Consider the following 21,178-nt stretch of genomic DNA (forward strand, 5'->3'; position numbering starts at 1 on the left):
GGCCACTCTATCACTGGGAACCTGTATTTCAACTGGGATTACGGCTTCGACACCATGAGAAAGGGCGAATGGTGTTTCCCCTGTGGCCGTCCTTGGGGTGGTGCGATAAGCCCATAGAACGCTTGTCAGCTGATCTGCCCACTTCTTGTCATGCTCTCCTAATCTCTTCTTTATCCCCTTTACGATCGTCTGATTTGTAACTTCAGTCATCCCGTTGGACTGGGGATAATAAACGGAGGCAAATCTGTTCAGGATGCCCAACCCTTCACAGAAAGCCTTGAATTCGTTACAGTTGAACTGTGTTCCATTATCGGTGATGATGGTATGTGGAACACCGTATCTTCCCACGATGTTGTCTTTGACGAATTCCACCATTCGTTCTGCAGTGATGGAGGAAACAGCTTCGGCTTCTACCCACTTGGTGAAATGGTCCACTACCACTACCACGTACCTCCTCTGTCGGCGAGTCAGAGGAAATGGGCCAACGATGTCTATTCCCCAGAGGGCGAATGGCCGTCCTTCTATGATGGGCCTCTGGATATGTTTGGCAGTATGTGATTCATTCGCATGAATCTGGCAACTGTGACAAGATTCTACCAACTTTTGGGCATCCAATTCTGCCGTGGGCCAGTAGAAACCCGCTAACCTGGATTTCTTCAAGATGGTGGCGGATGCTTCATGAGCCCCACATGATCCCTCATGTAGCTCTTTGAGGATTTGTTGTCCCTCTTCCGGCAGAATGCACTTCAACCAGGGATGGCTAAAGGATTTTCTGTAAAGGCCATCATTGATCATGGAGAAATAAGCCGCTCTCCTAACTATCCGACGTGCCTCTTCTTTGTCCTCAGGTAAGGTTCCATTTAGCAGATATTGGCAAATGACCGATCTCCAATCATCTTCTACTGTTGTGAGTAGGGATACTTCCTCTGAGGCGAAGGCTGGAGCTATTTTAACTTCGAAGGGACAATCTGGATCTGTCTAGTTCTCCTCGCAAGAGGCCATTTTGGCCAAATTACGCTTTGCAGCTTGCATATGAATAGATGTAGGACAGTGAAGAAACTGACTAAGCAGTTGAACAGGGAAGGCTATGTCTGGCCGAGTGATTGTTAAATAGATAAGTTTGCCTAGGAGTCTCTGATATATAGAAAAGTCTGGCAATGGAGTTCCTTTTTCAGGGGTCAGTTTTAGATTACTTTCCATAGGAAGCTTAAGAGGTTTGCAATGAGTCATATCAAACTCAGAAAGAATATCTTGGACATATTTCTTTTGTGAGACAAAGAAGCCAGAGGAGGATCTGTCTATTTCAAGGCCAAGCAAGTATCTTAAAGGACCCAAGTCTTTCATGTGAAAGGTTTGAGAAAGCATGAGCTTAAGATGATCAATTGAAGTAAGGCTGTTTCCTGTAATCAACAAGTCATCGACATACACCAAAACAATAGTAATAGACTGTGAATCATGATTGATGAACAAACTATAATCAGATTTGGATTGAATGAAGCCCAAAGTGATAAGAGTGGTCGATAGCTTTGCAAACCATTGTCTTGGTGCTTGTTTAAGCCAATAGAGGGATTTTTTGAGCTTGCATACAAGATTAGACTTGTGTTGAACAGAGGGGACAAACGATGTTACCTGACTTATTCTGCATCCAAGATGAGTGTATCCAAGAGGAAGAAGCATATAGACATTTTCGAGCAGATCACCATGCAGAAATGCGTTGGTGACATCCATCTGGAAAGCATACCAATCTTCTACAGCTGTAACGGCCAACAAGGTCCGTACTGTAGTCATTTTTGCCACAGGAGCAAAAGTCTCTGCATAGTCTTCCCCATATTTCTGTCTGCAACCTAAAATAACAAGTCTAGACTTGTATCTTTCAACAGATCCATCAGGATTATATTTTGTTTTGAACAGCCATTTACACCCACTAGCAATTTTCCTAGCAGGTAAGGTTGTGACATCCCATGTATCATTGGCTGCAAGAGCTTCAAGCTCAGTATTCATAGCTGCAACCCAATGAGAGTGTTGAACAACTTCTTTGAAGTAAATAGGGTCAGAATTATTGGTAAGATGAGCAATAAAATAGTGAAAGGAAGGAGCAGTGACAGTATAGGTAACATTTGAAATATGAGGAGCATTGTAGTCCTTTAGCCAGACAGGAGGAACATGAGTTCTAGTAGATCTCCTGACTGGTAAAGAAGCAGGCAAAGGAGAGGGTATATCAGATAATGAAGCAGAAGAGGGTGAGATTGGAGAAGTAGGTGCAGGAGATAATGTAGTGGGGGCTGAAATAGGAGATGATATAGTGGGAGTTGATGGTTGAGGAGGTGGAGAAACAGGTTCACTATGAATATGAGATACAGAGTATAAGTCATCCTAAAGCTGAGGTTGGGGCACAGAATGGGTTAAAGCAGGAATAGGATGCATGTAGGAAGTTGTGGATTTAGAGTGAAAGGGAAATATGGATTCATGAAAGATTACATCTCTAGAGACAAATGTCTGAGATGTGAGTAAATTTAGTAATCTGTAGCCTTTTTGAGTGGAAGGATATCCTAAAAATACACAAGGGACACCCCTGGGAGACATTTTATCTAATGGAAAAGATGGGTTATAGGAAAAGGCAAGACACCCAAAGACCCTTAAGTGATCATAGTTGGCGGGAGAATTGTGAAGGGCTTCATAGGGAATGGAGTTATCAAGTACAGGAGTAGGCAGTCTATTGATCAAATGGACAGCAGTTAGGACACAATCACCCCAATGAGACAAGGGCAACCCAGCCTGAAAACGAAGAACCCTCGCTATTTCCAATATATGCCTGTGCTTCCTCTCTACTCTGGCATTCTGTTGGGGTCTCCTAACACAGGATGTTTGATGCACAATACCATTTTTAGAAAAGAAGGCTGAACATTGTGTGTCATCAAATTCTAAGGCATTGTCAGACCTAAGATATTTGATTTTCTTGTGAAAGTGTGTTTGAGCATAGTTAAGAAAAGCTTCCAAGACAGACAGACTATCAGATTTGAGTTTCAGAAGATATACCCAAGTTGTTCTAGTGCAATCATCAACAATGGTCAAAAAATACCTGTAATGCCCCCTAGTGAGAACCTTATAGGGCCCCCAAGTGTCAATATGAATCAATTCAAAGGGTTCACTAGCATGTGAAGAGCTTAAATCAAAGGGCTGTCTAGTAAACTTGGACATAGGACATGTCAAGCAAACCTTGGTATGATCCTTAATATGTTGTTGAATACATGAGATATGTTTAAGTTTAGCAAGAGGAGCATGCCCCAATCTGTTATGCCATAGTTCAATGCTAGACTTTTCTGTAGTTTTAGTGTCAACAGTGAGACAAGCAGGAGATTGAATTTGAGACAGCCACGCATGAGGGATGGTAGGATCAGTAGTGTCTAACATGTAATACAGGCCATTTTGAGCTTTTCCTATACCCACTATTTGTTTGGTTTCAACAGAATTGACCACACAATGAGTGGAATAGAATTGTACCTCACAATTGTTATCTTGGATGAGCTTTTGCACAGAAAGAAGGTTGTGTTTGAAGAGTGGAACACAAAGCACATTCTTAAGTTGCAGTCCTGTAGGGAGAGCAATGTCACCAATATGAGAGATTACAGCTTGCTGTCCATTTGGGAGGTGAATGGGGGAAGCCTTCTGAACAGCAATTGGTTGGATGAAATGTTGCAGATGTGGAGTCATGTGAGTCAGATGCACCTGAATCAATTATCCATTTCGTGAAGTTGGAAGCGGCAAATTGACATGTCAACATGCCTGAGAAGTGATGATCAATTTCCTCATCAGTTTCTGATTCCTTGTGTTGTAGTTGTAATTTAGGCATCAACTGCATCAGCTGTTCTAGTTGTTGAGGTGTGAAGAGAAGCCCCGATGATTCTCCTAAACTGTGACTTTGTACAGCAGCTGCAACTTTAGGTGCATAAGGGTTATGAGGTAGGGAAGGAGTTTGGGGTAAAGTTTTGGATTTGTTTTTGTGTTTGGAGTGCCACTTATAGGGTATCCAACTACAGTCCAACACCTATCTTTACTGTGTCCTTTTCCACCACAGGCAGAGCAAGTCTGCAGTTTATCATTTTGATTTCTGCTGTACATAGCAGATACATCAGACTCAAATTTCACGCTGGTTAGAACTTCTCTTTGAGCCTCTTCTTGCTGCAAGACAGCTGAGGCAGTTTCAACAGATGGTAGAGGTGTGAGCATCAACAATTGACTCCTCTGGTTGTTATATGTATCATTCAAACCATTTAGGAATTGAAACAGTTTGGCCTCCTCCCTTTGTAAATCAATGGCAGCAAGTAAAGCTTTAACTTCAACATTAGCATTATTCACAACAGGCAGCAAATTTAAAGAATCTAACTCTTCCCACATGGATTTCATAGTAGTATAGTAGTCATTGATACTCATCTGATGTTGTTTTTCTTCAAACAGGTCTTTATTTAACTTATATTTACTGGACCCATTAGTAAGAGAGAACCTCTTTTCTAGATTATCCCATATATCCTTAGCAGATGTCATATACATCACAGATTTCTTAATATTAGGAGATAAATTATGAGTTAACCAAGCGATTACCATATTGTTGCAGGTATCCCACATCTCTGCTTTGGTTTCATCATCACTTGCTTTTGGTTTTTCTACAGTTCCAGTCACGAATCCCAGCTTTCGTTTGGAAGAGAGATAAATCTCCATAGATCTGCGCCATGATCGATAATCAGAGGATCCTTGAAGCTTATCAACCAGGAGTGTGTTTGCTCCTTCAGAGGGATGGAGAAAGAACAGATTCATCATTTCCTGATATGTGATTTTTGTATTCGCCATTGAAGACGAGAGAGGCAAGGATCAGAGGGAGAGAAATCAAAGATTGGGGAAGAAGAAAAAAGAAACCCTAGAAGAAACAGATAAGGGATTTTAAGAAACACTATCTCTTATTTCTCTTTGTGCTTACCAAAGCTCTGATACCATAATGAGCAAAATACCAGGTATTGAAGCACAGAAAAATATCAGAGGAAATTAGAGAATAATCACAAAAGGGAGCTCAATAATTGCTTCATTCTCATTAATGGAAAAAGGAGCCTTACCAAGGAATATAAAGGAGACAATAAAAACAAGAAAGGATAACCACCTCACTATCAGACAAAACACATGTCTGGACAGTGAGGATAACAACAGTACAAAAAGGAAAAAATACAAACTAGTACAGAGAAACAAACAAAAGAAATGAAACAGCTGAATTGGTCCTTAATAGACTAGGTCGATCAAGAACTTGTGTGCAGGATATTTTATGAACGAAATGTTTGTTGCTCCCTTGGTCCAGCTTTTACATGACCCTTCAGTCTGTGTCCAGGTTGCAGCTCTTGGTGCTATTAGTAACATATTAGTTGATTTTACACCACAAAATTCATCTTTTGTATAGTATGGAGGCCTACAACTGCTTGTATAGTTATTAAAGTCAATGGATTCAATTGTCAGGTTAAATGCAATACGGACATTGAACAACATGGTGTTTATGGCTGATAATAAGTGCAAAGAAGGGGTTTTATGGAGCTATGCCTCTTTGTTAGCAAGCTTGGTATCTGACCATGATCCTGCTGTTCAAGTGCAAACTCTGGCTCCTGTTAGGAATCTTGTTGATGGATGTATAAGCTCTGTTGAATATGTTTTTACTGAAAATGGCACCATATTAGATGTTGTTGGAAGGCAATTAGAGAAAGGTTTAAGAGATGAAATTGCAATACAAAGTATTATCTATAGCTACAAAACTTAGATATGAAAAATAATTTTGTAGCTAATGTATACTAATAACTACAAATATATCATTTTTGTAGCTGTTAACCAATTTTTGCTTTGGTAAATATATTTTTGTAACGGTACGTAATGCATTAGCTACAACCATTCAACTATGATAAATTTTTTATAGCTAATTAATATTTAGCTATAAGTTTTGCCCAGCTGTAGCAATATTAATAATTAGCAGCTAGGAAAGTTAGCTATAATTAATCTTCGTAGCTAATATGTACACATAGCTATAGTTATAACACTTCCATAGCTATTTACTAGTTTTTGCTTCAATAAGTGTATTTTATAGCTGTATATAATGTATTGCCTACAACCAATTTACTATGACAAAAATATTATAACAAATTGAATTATTTAGCTACAATATCTACTTATTTAAATAAGTATTATTAAAAAACTGTAGAAATTAATAAATGGTTTTCTTAAAAATAATAAAATGTTAAGTAAAAAAATGTCAAAATATATCATTATAAAAAATATATCAAAACACATGATTAACCTCTTGAACTTTTAAGATTTTAAAATTAAACCCCTATTTTTTAATTTTCACACACATTGAGGGGTTCAATGTATATCAAATTATAGTTTCAGGACCCAATTTAGAAAAAATAATAATTAGAAAATTAATTTTTAAAATCCTAAAATTTGAAGAGCTTAATTATGTGTTTAGCTTTAAATTAATTATTTATTATTTATATAGGGGTGAGCAAACCAGAAGCAAAGAACGAAAACTGAAAAAAACCGAATTAAAATGTAATTTGGTTCGTTTCGGTTCTGATTTCTCAACAATTTCAGATTTTTGTTTGGTTTGGTTCAGTTTGAGTATGAACCAAACAAAACCAAAAACCTAATTACTCACTCTATTTTTTTATGCAATTTTTAATAAATCCCAAGCCAAAAGAATATAAATTTAACCTTATTAAAATTTAAATAAGCCCAGCACCAGTGTACAGAAGAATGGAACAGTAAAATAAAATTCCACCCCCACTATTTAAATATTTGTTTCGTGTCATTCCATTGGTCGCCCGACGAGAGCATTTGCGATTCCACTCTCATCTTCCTGGCCATATGAAGGAGAATTACAGGCAGTAATTTTTGGAATCCGTTTAGCACAGACAAAAGGGATCCGCTTAATTTGGTTGGCAGATTTTGGGCGAGTGGCTTCTGATCCGTCCGTTTGGCTGCACTGTCCTCCTGTTTTTCGCAATTTCAAGGGGTGATGGCCTAGTTAGGATGTCGGATCGTTGAAAGTGGCTTCCAACATATTCAATTAAAAAATTATTTAGGTTTCATGTACAAAGTAGCATTAATGTAGGCTTAACATTTAAAAAAAATATCAATTTAGACATCGATAACGAAATATGATAAATCATTCATATTACTCCGTTAATTTCTGATTTGTCTTTCCACATACAATTGACAAAATTTAACGGATTAATATTAATAATGTGTCATATTTCGTTATCGATGCCTAATTTGGTACTTTTTGAAATTTTAAACCTATATTAATGTTATTTTACAAGTAAAGTCTAAAAACTTTAAACATATTTTGCTACCTTATCCCTATATATATTTATACATATCTGTATATAAATATTAACCCCAATCTGACCAGGTTCGTTTTTAACGCGTCCTGTTGTTCTTAATTACGTATCTTTGAGGGTAACTTGATGCTAGAGGACGGAATTGACACCTCGAGGCCCATTTTAAATAAAATCTATAGATGGGAATGGCTACTGTACCCACACATATTTAGTATTATGTGATCCCAATGGAATTATCCGTACTCTGTATAAAAAAGATATACCATGAGTATGAGCTTAAATCCGTAAAATATGATTATTTGATTCAGATTAACCTGACTGAACAACGAGAATTAAAGTTTGGTACAATGATTTTATTTTTCTTAAAGTTTGGTACAATTTCAATTTCTGTTATGTTGGATAATTACATTTCGTATTTATCTATTTTTCGTATGGATTATTTTCGTACAATTTTTCGTGTTTTACACCAATGAGGACATGGTCCAAATTAAGTGTGAGAGGAGATATTGCATATATCGTTTTATTTTAGTACGAATAAATTCAACAAATAAGAATGAATGACATTTATTCAAACATAAATGCATGTTAACAATTTTTAGTAATATACAATATGCAACAATTGTTTTATGCAAAGGCAACACATTATGCAACATATATTGTAACACAATGATATTATTTTATAAACATTTTTTTTTCATAAACTTTACATTTTCATATAATATTTAACTTATGATTATTTTTAGGTTATCATTATCAAATAGAAAATAAAATTTCTATATGGGCAGTATTATTTTTCAAATTTTTTACAAATCTCCGATACGATTTTAAGTAAAACGTTTCGAGTGAATGTATTTAAGTAAATAAATTCTTTATTTAAATCTCTATTTTATATCATGCAATTCATGATCAAATAAATCTTATTTTCAATTTTCAATTAGGCTTATAGGCATTAATTGAACTAACAATTTTTAGCTCGGTTTGATTTCGTCTGACATTAACACCAATTGAAGTTTTTAAGGAAACTTTAGCCATAATATATGTTGAATTTTAAGTCAATATAGGATGAATGTGCTAATTTTCTTTTCCCACAACTCATGTTAATTAAATCAATTAGTCGTATTCTTAACTTTTGGCCACGATTCAGACCAACCTTATCAACTGGTGGAAGAGAAGAGAGGAGGAAGAAGAAGAAGACAAGAGAGGAGTATGAGGAGGAGGAGGAAGAAGAAGAAGAAGAAGAAGAAGAAGAGAGGAGGAAGAAGAAGAAGAAGAAAGTAGAGGAGGAGGAGGAGGAAGAAGAAGAAGAAGAAGAAGAAGAAGAAGAAGAAGAAGAGATGAGGAGGAGGAGGAAGAAGAAGAAGAAGAAGAATAAAAAAAATTAAAAAATCGAATTTCCTAAATTGTCTCTGTGTCACATCAGCTTTTTAACAGAATTTCGGCCCTCTCTTTTATTTGTATAACGGTGACAACCTCGAGGTTGTGTTTGCAAAAAAAATACCACAGATACCACATGGCAAATCAGCCAAACCACATGTTAGTTATTTGTAATTAACCCTAAAAAAATTCAAAAAAAAATTATGCCACTCAAACATATACGTAAACAGAAAGAGATAAAAAAGACAAATGAATGCCCATGTTTATATTATATGTGTCTGAATTTTATTTTACTTTATGCTCGTTTCTGTTTCTGTTTTTATTTTTGTTTTTTATTTAGAAATCCGTTTTTTATTAATATCAATGTTGATTTGAAATGTCCACTAAAAAAACAAAAACATTAATGAATATCAATGTTTATTTAAAATGTACACTGAATAATAACAAAATATTGATATATTTTTATTATATTTTAGCAGTAATGGTAAGAATATCATATAAAATAAGATATATAATAATTAAGTAACAAAAGGATTTTGTTACTTTTCCAGTAACATATGGATTTAGTTTCATTTTCCAAATAACTATGGTAGTATAGTAGAAGATGAGAAATTGATATGAATAGAGGCATTTAAGCGAAATGAATAGTGAAAAATAAAGGTGTTTAAAATATTTATTCTTATAGCAATTATGATGGTTCTGAGGCCAAAGGTTGTGATGGGTGAAATAGTTCCTACTTCTGTGTGCTCCAACAGTGATGGATCAAGTTGCTCAGCTGATTCAGATTGCACAAGCTATTGTTCTGAATGCATAAGAGGTGGATTTTGAAAGCATCCCAAATATCAAAACCCTTAGTGTCACTGATATTGTTGATCAATTCATAAATCATCTATATAATCTTAGCCCTTGTTTGGGAGGAGGTTAATGAGAGTAAATGGGAGTAATGGAAGGTTAAGTATTGAGTTAACCTTGTTTGAGAGTTATTTTTTGAGAGTAAATGGAGGTTAATGGGGTTAAATGTTTACTTCCTCTAACCTCCAAACACTAACCTCCAAATTGGGGGTTAATGGGAGTAACGTAAACTTTTTTAAAATTTCTTGTCTCTGCAGAGTAAATTTAACCTTCCTTCCCCTCCATATTTAAACTCTCAAACAATGTTAAACATTTAACCTCATTTACATCCTATAAACTCCCAAACAAGGTTAATTGTTAACTTTCCATTCCATCACTTCCCTTCCCTTTCCATTACCTCCTTTAACTCTTCCCTCCATTAACCTCCAAACTCCCAAACAAAGGCTTAGGGGGTGTTTGGTTAAGTAAAAAAGCACTAAGGAATGGGAATAAGAATAAGTTATTTCCTTTGTAAGTGTTTGGTTAAGCAAATATTAACTTGGGAATGATAATCTCATTCCCCAAATATAAGAGTTGTTGTTTCCCTCCTCTCTCCATGTCAATCATATTCCATTCCCATTACAATTGATTTATTAAAAAAAAGAAAAAAAATGAAAAAAGCAACCAGCATGTACACGATTTTTTACTTGTAAACCACCCACGATTTTAACCATTTGTGTCATGGTATTATTTGCTTTTCAAATAGTTTTTTTTTTGGTTGATAAATAGATGATACTTACATTATACTGTATTTTATTTATGTTTTTAAACAATACTATATTTTATTTTATATACTAATATAACTATATATTATATTCCAATTGTTTTTCTTTGAAATTATAATCCGATTTTTTTTATTTACAGTAATAAATAAATTATCAATAAGAAAACATTAATTTTTTTTATATACTAGTTTTTTACATTAATTTTTCTTTGTATTGGAATATATATATTTTTACGACAATTTACTATTTTTATATTTATTTTTTAATTGATTTTATAATAATAATTTTTTACTAAATTATTTTAGTCAAATATTGTATTTATTCCGATTCCGATCATTAAAGAACCAAATAGCTTAAAAAAGTATTTCATTCTGATTTCAAATTGAACCAAACATAATAAATAAATAGTCATTCCGATTCTGATTCCGGCACATTCCGATTCCGATTCTGATTCCGATTTCGATTCCGATTCCGATTGCGATGTTCAAACCAAACGCCTCCTTATATTACTCATGTGTTTCATCTCTTATCATTACCTTAATTTGAAAGCATGTCAACCTAATTTAAATGTTCATAACCTTAATTTTCTATAAACGAAACTACATAGTTTTGAGGATGCGGGAACCCTAGCCGCCTCTTCCGACCTTTCTTCCGCCGCTCTCCGCCGCCCTCTCTTTCTCTGGTTAACCATGTCCAACCCGTCGGAATCCATGGCAGATGGAGCTATCGCTCACCTGTTCTCACGAAATTCCTTCGAGAAGTTCGCTTCCCGACACACAATTGAAGACTCGAACATAGCACACCTTTTTGGGCGGCCCCCTATCAAGCCTTTTCCGGCTAGCTCCTCCGCCGCCGGCAAGTCTTTTGCTGCCGTAGTGGCTAGCTCAATCCCTCTAAGCCCTGAACCAACTACATCTAAGGTCTCCGATGAAGGGGGTTTTAAGGCTGTCCGTATTCAACAGGCCGTATACAATGAACGGGTTAAGTCGTGTCAACACTTTGTGATTGGACGTGTAGTCCTAACCAAAGGCGACACCCCCTAGAAGCACTCCGACCTCAAAATCAAGTTGAATCAAATCTGGCACAGGAATATGGATTGGAAACTAATATCTCTGGGGAAGGGATTCTTCCATATCATAATGCCCACTGCAAGCTCTATTCAAGCCATCTGGAGCACCAGAGCGCTTTTTCTAAAGCCTGGCACTATGCGTTTCTCCCCTTGGACGCCCGGTTTCAACCCCGAATCACACAAATCAACCTCGGCTCAGGTATCGGTTCGCTTCTACAATTTACCTTGGGAATTTTAGGACCCTAGAATCCTAGCTAGTATTGCCAGGGAAGTGGGCATTCCTATTAGATTTGATCAAAATACTGTGAATGGAGAATTTGGCCATTATGCTCGGGTTCTGATTGACGTGGAACTATCTAAGGTTCTGCAAACAAAGCTCCGTATTGACACCGACAATCTAATGCAATGGGTTTATCTCGAATATGAGCGCCTGCCACCCCTTTGTAGTATTTGTTCTGCCATCGGTCACTCTGCTGCACAGTGCCGACACAATCCCAATACAAACCCGGGTAAAGAAAAAGCCGTCCCCCAAAGGGTTTCTCAGAAGAACAATAGAAGCCGTTCGGTCTCTAGAAAATCGGAATGGAGGGAAAAAACACAACCATTACAAAAACAGCGAATCGAAGAACCCTCAACGGAACTTCAGATAGTTTTGCATAAATCAGAGCAAAACGCTCCAGCAGACCACATCCCTGCGGCGAGTCAGCAAACAACTCCAAGATGGGGTGACTCAGAGGATGATATCCTACAGCATGTTAGGGACTATGCGATCCGGCTACCTGATCTGTCCAAACCTCTCAATTTCTTCACATCAGATACGGATGAGAATGGTAATGAATGTACTGAACCAGCTGCTGAAGTATTATTGCAGATAACTAATTCCGAAGAGAATTGGCATACAGTTAAAAAGAAAGCAAAAAAAGCTCTGTCCCCGCCCAAAGCTCTAAGTCGCTCCAAGAGAAGGAGCCGCCCCCCTACTAGGTACTCATGATTGCTCTCTTCTGGAACTGCAGGGGTATTGCAAACCCAGGAACACAAAGAGCTCTAAAATTACTTTGTCAGAAACACCGTCCAGACCTTCTCTGTCTCTCGGAACCGATGGTTAGTCTTGACAGGATCTCAGGTAACTTCTGGACTTCTTTGGGTTTATCTTTGGTTACGGTTAATTTATGCAATTCCATGTGGCTTTTTGCTTCTGCTGTTTCTGCTGGTTCAGTTACTGTTATTGATAATTATGAGCAGCACATCTCGGTTTGTTTTACATCGGCTGGGATAAGCTCATCTATCTCATTTGTTTATGGAAAGACCACTGTAAATGATAGAAGGGATCTTTGGGATAATCTCCTGCGCACACCTATGGCCAGGTGGCTGGTTTTGGGGGACTTCAACGCCGTTATGGGCGCTCATGAGAAGACGGGATCCAGTCTTTCAGTTGCGGCTTGCGCTGATTTCCGCAATTTTATAACTCAGGGGAACCTTTTGGCTGTCGACACATCAGGGCCTTTCTTCACTTGGACCAACGGCCGACAGGGCCAAGCTCATGTGGAATGCAAACTAGACAGGGCTTTAATCAATGAGGCTTTTCTAGATTGCTGGGATAGTATTGTCTGCACCGCTCTCCCCAGGCACAGGTCAGATCACTGTCCGCTACTGATTAATTGGAATAAAGGTAACTTGGGACCTCCTCGGTACAAATTTCTTGCAATGTGGACCACGCATCTTTCGCTCAGATCAGTAATCTCAGATCACTGGCGGGACACACATATTTCCTTGCCGCCTGCGCAGCTGTTGTGTCACAAGTTAAAGACACTACGTCCCGTCATCCGGGCGTGGAACAAAAATGTCTTCGGAAGGGTTGAAACAAATATCAGTGCTGCTAAAGATCTTCTTCTGCAGATTCAGCTTGAGATTTCTTCTTTGGGATGCTCAGCCAATAGGCACCACCGAGAGATTGAGGCTCAAAATAACCTTGATTTACAACTGTATAGACAGGAGCTACTCCTTAGAGATCGAAGCCGGATCCAATGGCTAGCCGCTGGGGACAGAAATTCTAGTTTTTTCCACAGGTCAGCTAAAGTCCGGAAAGCGGTGACGGGCATTCAGAATATTTTGATTGATGGCACCCCCTCCTCGGATATCAGCCAAATATTCAGCCACATCACTGGTTACTACTCAGCGCTATTCTCCAGCGATGCCGTCAGGGTGAATCAGGGGCGAATTGCAGAGGTTATTCCGAATCTGGTCTCACAGGAAGATAATGAATCGCTCACCAGGATGCCTGACTCTGTACAAATTCGGAATGCTGTGTTTAGCCTTAGCAAAGACAGTGCGCCAGGTCCAGACGGATTCAAAGGCTTATTTTATCAACACTATTGGGAGATCGTGGGCACAGACGTATGCAACATGGTCACCCATTTTTTTGAAACAGGCTACATCTTCACGGGTCAAAATTCTAATCTTATGGCACTGCTTCTGAAGATTGAAGGTGCGAATCTGATCACTCAGTTTCGCCCGATTGTGATGAGTAATTTCTCTTATAAGATTATATCAAAGCTTCTGGCTGACAGACTTGCTTCAGTAACAACCAAAATAATCTCCCCGAATCAGTTTGGCTTTATTAGAGGGAGAAGTATACACCACTGCATTGTTGCGGCATCAGAAGGAGTTAATCTACTTAATAAGAAATGTTTCGGGGGCAACATGGCGGTGAAAATTGATATTCATAAGGCCTTTGACACGGTTGACTGGAACTTCCTACTGTCTGTAATGGAATCTTTTGGTTTCTCTCTGCAATTCCGAGATTGGATCCTCAACATTCTTGCTTCATCCAAAATCTCAGTTCTTATCGGAGGTAATAGCCATGGGTATTTTGGCTGCTCCCGTGGTGTTAGGCAAGGTGACCCGCTCTCCCCAATTTTATTCGGTATAGCTGAGGACTTTTTCAGTCGTTGCTTAAACAGGCTTGTTCAAGAGGGCCACTTCTCCCCTATGACCTATTCGAATAGATCGCTTTTCCCTTCGCATTTTTTATATGCTGATGACATTCTCCTCTTTGGGAAAACCACCAAGAAAAACATCAAAATTATCAGGGACCTATTTGAAATGTACGGAGCAAATTCTGGTCAAATGGTAAGTTGGGATAAGTCGGCCCTATACTTTGGCACTGGTATAAACATAGGGCGCGCTACGCGCATGGCTGGAATTCTGAATATCAAAATCGCAAAGCCCCCCTTCATTTATCTTGGAGTTCCCTTGTTCCAGGGCGCTCCTAAAGCCCGCCATCTCAGACCTCTCATGGACCGGTTCCTAAGCAAATTTGCTGATTGGAAAGGAAATACTCTCTCTATGGCTGGGCGAGTAACTTTGGTGAAATCGGCCATGTCAGGGGCACTGATTCACACTTTCCTGATTTATCGCTGGCCTAAAAGCCTTCTAAATAATGTCAATAAAGCTGTTAGAAACTTTATTTGGACCGGTAACAGAGATAAACGGAAGCTTATTACTGTGCCATGGACTATCTGCTGTCAGAACACTAAAAGCGGAGGCCTTGGAATAAAAAATTTTGACAAGGGAAACATGGCTTTACTGGGAAAAATATGTTGGGATCTTATTCAGGGGAACTCATTCGTGATCAACCTCCTAAAGTCTCGATTCTTTTACCCCTCGGGTCAAGCCAAACAATTCATCAGCAATTCTTCTGTTTGGTCATCTTGCAAAAGCTGTTACCACACATTACAGGGGCAAATTAAATGGTGGATTGGCACCGACTCAAGCTTAAATTTCTGGTCAGACAGGTGGATTGACCCACCGGTTGCAATTCAATTACTTATCCCGGCTAAACAGCAAACTAATCTCTTCAATCCGGTTAGTGACTTCCTTATTGATGGAACATGGTCTAATATTGATAACTTCCCAGAGTAGGTTCAGGTCAATATCAGCAATATTGAGAAGGGACTCGACGAGGGTGATAAATGCATTTGGAAGCCTGCGAAAAACGGTATTTATACGGTAAAGGACTGCTACAATTCTCTCATGCTGGCTCAAAACTCAATAGAATGGGGTGGCTTTATTTGGCAGAAATTTATTCCCCCAAGCCGCTCTTTTCTGTGTTGGAAACTGCTCCATGGTAAAATCGCAACGCAGGAAATTCTGCAATCAAAAGGCTTCTCCCTTGTGCCTAGGTGCGAGCTTTGCAAATCTGCCACTGAAAACATTCTCCATCTGTTTGTGCATTGTGTCTACAGCAATACTCTCTGGCGGGCTATCGCGACTTTTTTTGGTATAAATCTTCTCCAATCGAACTCGTTTAATGAGTTCTTCAGCAATCTCCAGAGCTTGGCAACACGCCCCTGGTCGAGTGCTTGGAAATTGGCAATCACGACCTGTCCATGGCTCATCTGGCGTACTAGGAATGCAGCCATTTTCGATGGCGAGCTCCCTTCAATCCAAAATTCAGTTAATCGGCTGCATGGATTTATCAGAGAATGTAGCGTTTCCTGGCCAGTTACGACAGAACGCCTAAGGCCTCCTCCGGAGCCAAACTTCATCAAAGTGCGTTGGGTCCCTCCGCAGGCAGGATGGATCAAAGTAAACACTGACGGCTCAGCCACGGGTTCACCAGGATCGGCGGGTGCTGGAGGAATTTACAGAAATGCAAGAGGCTTCGCCACGGGTTGCTTTGCTTTCCCGATCCAAAATTCCTATGCACTGCTTGCGGAATTAAAGGCTATCATGTTTGCTATTAAACTGGCCTGGGAGAAGAATTGGTGCAAGCTTTGGATCGAAACGGACTCTGCTACTGCTGTTCACTTGTTTCGTACCAAATCAAAGAACATTCCCTAGGAAATTCGACAAGATTGGCTCCGGTGCCTGGCCCGCAAAGCGTTAATGGATATTAATATCACCCACATCTACAGAGAAGGAAACCAAGCAGCAGACAGTTTAGCTCATCATGGGGTAACGACGTCTGAGATTACCTGGTGGCCATCTGCCCCAGTTTTTTGCAATCAATTTAATTTTGAAGATCGATGTAATATCGCTCACTTACGTTTCCTTTAGACTTCTCTCTTCCTTGTATTCTTTTATTATTTTTTAATAATATTGGGTTCGACGGGTCCTAGGGGTGCCAACATAGTTGGGATGTCTGGGTTCTCGTCTCCGTCCCAGCCTTCATTCAAAAAAAAACCTTAATTTTCTACTCATAGCTTTCACTAAAAAGTATGATATTTCTAATATATGTATATTTTCATAAGATATCATATATTTAATTATAGATTGATTTTCATATTATAGGTAAAAAAACACAAAACTGATAACAACCCATTACATATTTGGGATCAGATTTGGGTACACTTGGTTGAATCAATATTTCCAAGACACATTTTCAACATTTAACACATAAGATTGGTCAAAATTTTCACATCCCCTGAAAAATAACCATATTTCGTCACAAGAGTCCAAAATAAAGAACAATACAAAAATATAATACATTAACCATCCTCAATCATGACACTTTACATACTTAGGAGGCATGTTAACAGAGCTACATGAGGTGTGATATAATAAGAGATTTGTCAGATTGGTGCACATTAATTGGGAGTGGACCATTTCTCCTTGATTCAAGACAATTATCACATGCTTGCTTGCTGTCCATCTCCTAGGAACTTATGCTCTTCTTTTTAATTTACTAATTAAGATTTTTTTTGATGTCGAAGAGATGACGAGCTCGAAACCCTAGCCGCCGCCGACTACCTCTCAACCAAGGATGGTGATGCCGATGCCGGTAAACCTTGATGACCATGTTGACATTAGAGTTCTCTTCAATCCAAAGCTTCGCTTCGAAGCAACATTGGTGGACAAGGTTGCGCCCGCCCCTGCGCCCGCTCCTAGTTTCACCACTATCCTAAAACGTAACATTCCTACGACCCCTGCATCATCAGCAATGATATCAGAGTTCGGTGGTGTTCGATCGGTCAAAATTACACAAGCGGCATATGACAGACGAGTGGCGCTTTGCGAGCACTCTTTGATTGGCAGACTAATTCTCTCCAAAGGCGATTCGCCTAGGAAGGTCTCGGACGTCAAGGTTATTCTATCAGCGGAATGGGGATTGACGGCTGCATGGAAGCTGATTTCAATCGAAAGGGGATTCTATCAGGTGTTTCTGCAAACCAGAGAGGCAAAAGAGCAAGCCCTAAGCAAAGGTGTCTTGAATCTGAAGCCTGGAACCTTCCGCCTGCAACCATGGAAGGTGGACTTTGATCCGTCAGCGGTTAAATCCACACATGCTCAGGTATGGGTACGTTTACATGCTTTGCCATGGGAATACTGGGATGTGCAAATATTGTCTGATATAGCTAAGGGCATTGGTGGGCTGATAAGATTCGATAAGGCTACGTTAGAAGGGGAATTTGGGCATTATGCTAGGTTGTTAATCGATATTGATCTGGCTGAGGAGCTTCCCTTGATGTTGGGCATCGAGAGAGAGGGGAAGAAATTCTGGATTGAGATTGTTTATGAGAAATTGCCGAACTTCTGTAAGACATGCTCAAACATTGGGCATATGGCCTATGAATGTAGAAGAAACATGAAGCCGAATCCGCCTAAGCCGAAACACACAGATGAACATTTGGGGTCTAAAAGGCAAGTCTCCAACCCGACGCAGGCCTTGGTTACAGTTGCAAAAATTACAAGTAATCTGGTGCAAGACCTTAGCACGCAGCATAAAGTAATTCCATCCGAAACTGAAGGTTCCTCTGAAGAGGAGGAAGAGATTGTAGATGACACCAGTGAAAGGCCATTATCCCTGGGTAACTCTAACCTTAAAACTGCTGAACAGAACCTTAAAGTTGCTGAACAAGAGTCCTCGAACACTAAAACTGCTGAACAGAACCTTAAAGTTGCTGAACAGGAACCCTCGAACATTAAAACTGCTGAACAGAACCTTAAAGCTGCTGAACAGGAGTCGACCTCCCCTCTGCGCAGCTGGGCGGATGAAGGGGATGAGCAAAGCGACTGGGAAACTGTGGTTAAGAAGGTCAAAATGCCACCGGGATAGCAAACTCGTGTAAAGCGGGTTGGAAGACCTCTGAGTCGTTTTAAATGAATATTATCTTTTGGAACTGCAGGGGTATCCTTAATATGGATACCAAGCGCTATTTCAGTAATTTATGCTATGTACATAAACCGGAGATCGTTTGTTTGGTTGAACCTATGGGGAATTTCGCTGACAGTGATCAGAGTTTCTGGAATAGGTTGGGCTTCTCGCTTCTGGCCTGCAATCTAAGAGATAGGGAAACCATGTGGATATTGAAGTCGATACGAGTGGATTATCATGTTGCTGTAGTGGACAGACATGACCAATGTATTCTACTAAACTGCACGGTACAAGGCATTAATCATAATCTGTGTTTTGTCTATGGCAGCAATTGGGCCAATAGAAGACGGCTCTTGTTTGAGAAGGTTCGTGACCTCCAATTAGCTCATCCAGGTCTGTGGATGGTAATTGGGGATTTCAACGTTGTCCTGGGAGCCCATGAGAAATCCGGACGAGCTCCAGCCGCCCGTCCATGCAGAGACTTTCAGGATTTCATTGATCAGGGGGAATGGAGGGAGGTCCACACGAATGGCTCTCTTTACACATGGTCAAATGGCAGACGGGGCTCTGCGAGGGTAGAGTGCAGGCTCGACAGGGTGCTTGTGTCAGGAGATTTTGCAGACATGTGGTTAAACCATTGCACCGTCTTAAACAGACATCAATCAGATCATAATCCATTGCTTTTCCGCTTCTCGCTTGGTGATAGACATCCGACTAGGTTCAGATTTCAATCCATGTGGATTTCACATCCGGGTTTGCGTGATGTGATACAGGCTTTTTGGGATGGGCCTCACCCTAGCCTTGGCCCGATGCATCTCCTGAGTCACAAGTTTCGGGGGCTACGGAGCATCTGGAGTAGGTGGAACAAGGATGTTTTTGGCAACTTTGACTGCAATATCAGTGAAAGTGAGATGAATTTGGCAGTGATTCAAGAGGAAATCAGTATCAATGGCTTCTCTACAGAGAGACATGAGAGAGAGTTACAGGCTCATGCTCAATTGGATCTCCATTTGCTGCAGAAGGAGGCTTATCTGAAAGAAAAAAGCAGCGTTAAATGGCTGGAGTTAGGAGATAGAAATAGTGGTTTTTTTTCATAGAATGGCTACTCAGCGCAAATCGGCTGCGGGGCTACAGGCTGTACGAATTAATGGCACCGTGGAGACTAATCCAAACGTAATAGCAGCTCATACAACGGAGCATTTTGCTTCGCTATTCAAAAATGACAGAACAGAAATTGCTGACTTAACCTCAGTGAGCGAATTGATTCCGCATTCAGTTTCGCAGGAAATGAATCAGGGGCTTGTACGGGATCCATCTGATGAGGAAATCAAGGATACTGTCATGGGCATGTCTGCGACTAGCGCGCCGGGGCCGGATGGCTACACAGGTTTGTTTTTTCAAAGGTTTTGGGAAATTGTGGGCTCTGATGTCTGTGCCATGGTTCACTAGTTTTTCCATACTGGCATCATCACAACGGGACTGAACTCCAGTCTAATGGCATTAATCCCTAAAATGGAGGGAGCAATGTCAATTGATCAATTTCGACCAATAGCAATGAGTAATTTTAGCTTTAAGCTGATTACAAAAAATTTAGCTGACAGGCTAACACAGGTTGCTGGGCAGATCATGTCGGACAATCAATTTGGATTCATCAGAGGTCGTAGCATTCATTAGTGTATTGCAATCGCTTCAGAATGGGTTAATTGTCTTCAAAAGCACTGCTTTGGGGGCAATATGAGCATTAAAATTGACATAAAGAAGGCATTTGATACTCTAGACTGGAACTTCTTGCTTGAGGTACTGGATGCCTTTGGTTTCTCTTTGCAGTTTAGGGATTGGATTCTTACAATCTTGTCGACGGTGAGAATTTCTATTATGACCCCCCTGGGAGTCTCGGGCTACTTTGCTTGTTCAAGAGGTGTCCGTCAAGGGGACCCCCTATCACCAGTTCTTTTTGCAATTGCAGAGGAATACCTGAGCAGATACTTATCCCGTATGGTGGAAGAGGATAAATTGGACCCTATCAGGTATTCAAATACTCACAGGCTTCCCACACATCTTTTGTACGCAGACGACATTCTCCTATTCTGTAGAGCATCCCTGCGAAACGTCAGGAACATCGCCTCAATATTTGAGGATTATGGTAAAGTTTCGGGTCAGGAAGTTAACTGGGCAAAATCTGAGATGTTTTTTGGTCAGCAGGTCACAACGCAAAGGGGTAGTCGCTTGGCTGATACTGCAGGCATCAAAATTGGCAAGCTTCCTTTTTTGTATTTGGGCATTCCACTATTTGTTGGGTCTCCTAATGCTGTTCATTTAAAGCAAATTGCTGATAAAATCACTGCAACTTTCTCTAGATGGAAGGGGACTGCACTCTCTATGGGGGGACGACTGACTTTGGTAAAAGCGGTCATTATGGGCTCTTTTACTCACTCGTTTATCATTTACAAATGGCCCCGTAGTTTGATAAAGAGAATAAACATCGGAATCCGAAACTTCATCTGGACTGGCGCGGTCACGAAGAAAAAACTTGTTTCGGTCTCTTGGCGGGTTTGCACAAAGCCGCTGGGTGAAGGGGGGCTCGGTGTTAAGGATCTTAAGCGTTGGAATGCTGCTCTTTCTAGGAAGCTAGCATGGGGTATCATTACGGGCAAGA

This window comes from Euphorbia lathyris, chromosome 3 (assembly GCF_963576675.1).
Source record: "Euphorbia lathyris chromosome 3, ddEupLath1.1, whole genome shotgun sequence".
Taxonomy (NCBI): Eukaryota; Viridiplantae; Streptophyta; class Magnoliopsida; order Malpighiales; family Euphorbiaceae; genus Euphorbia; species Euphorbia lathyris.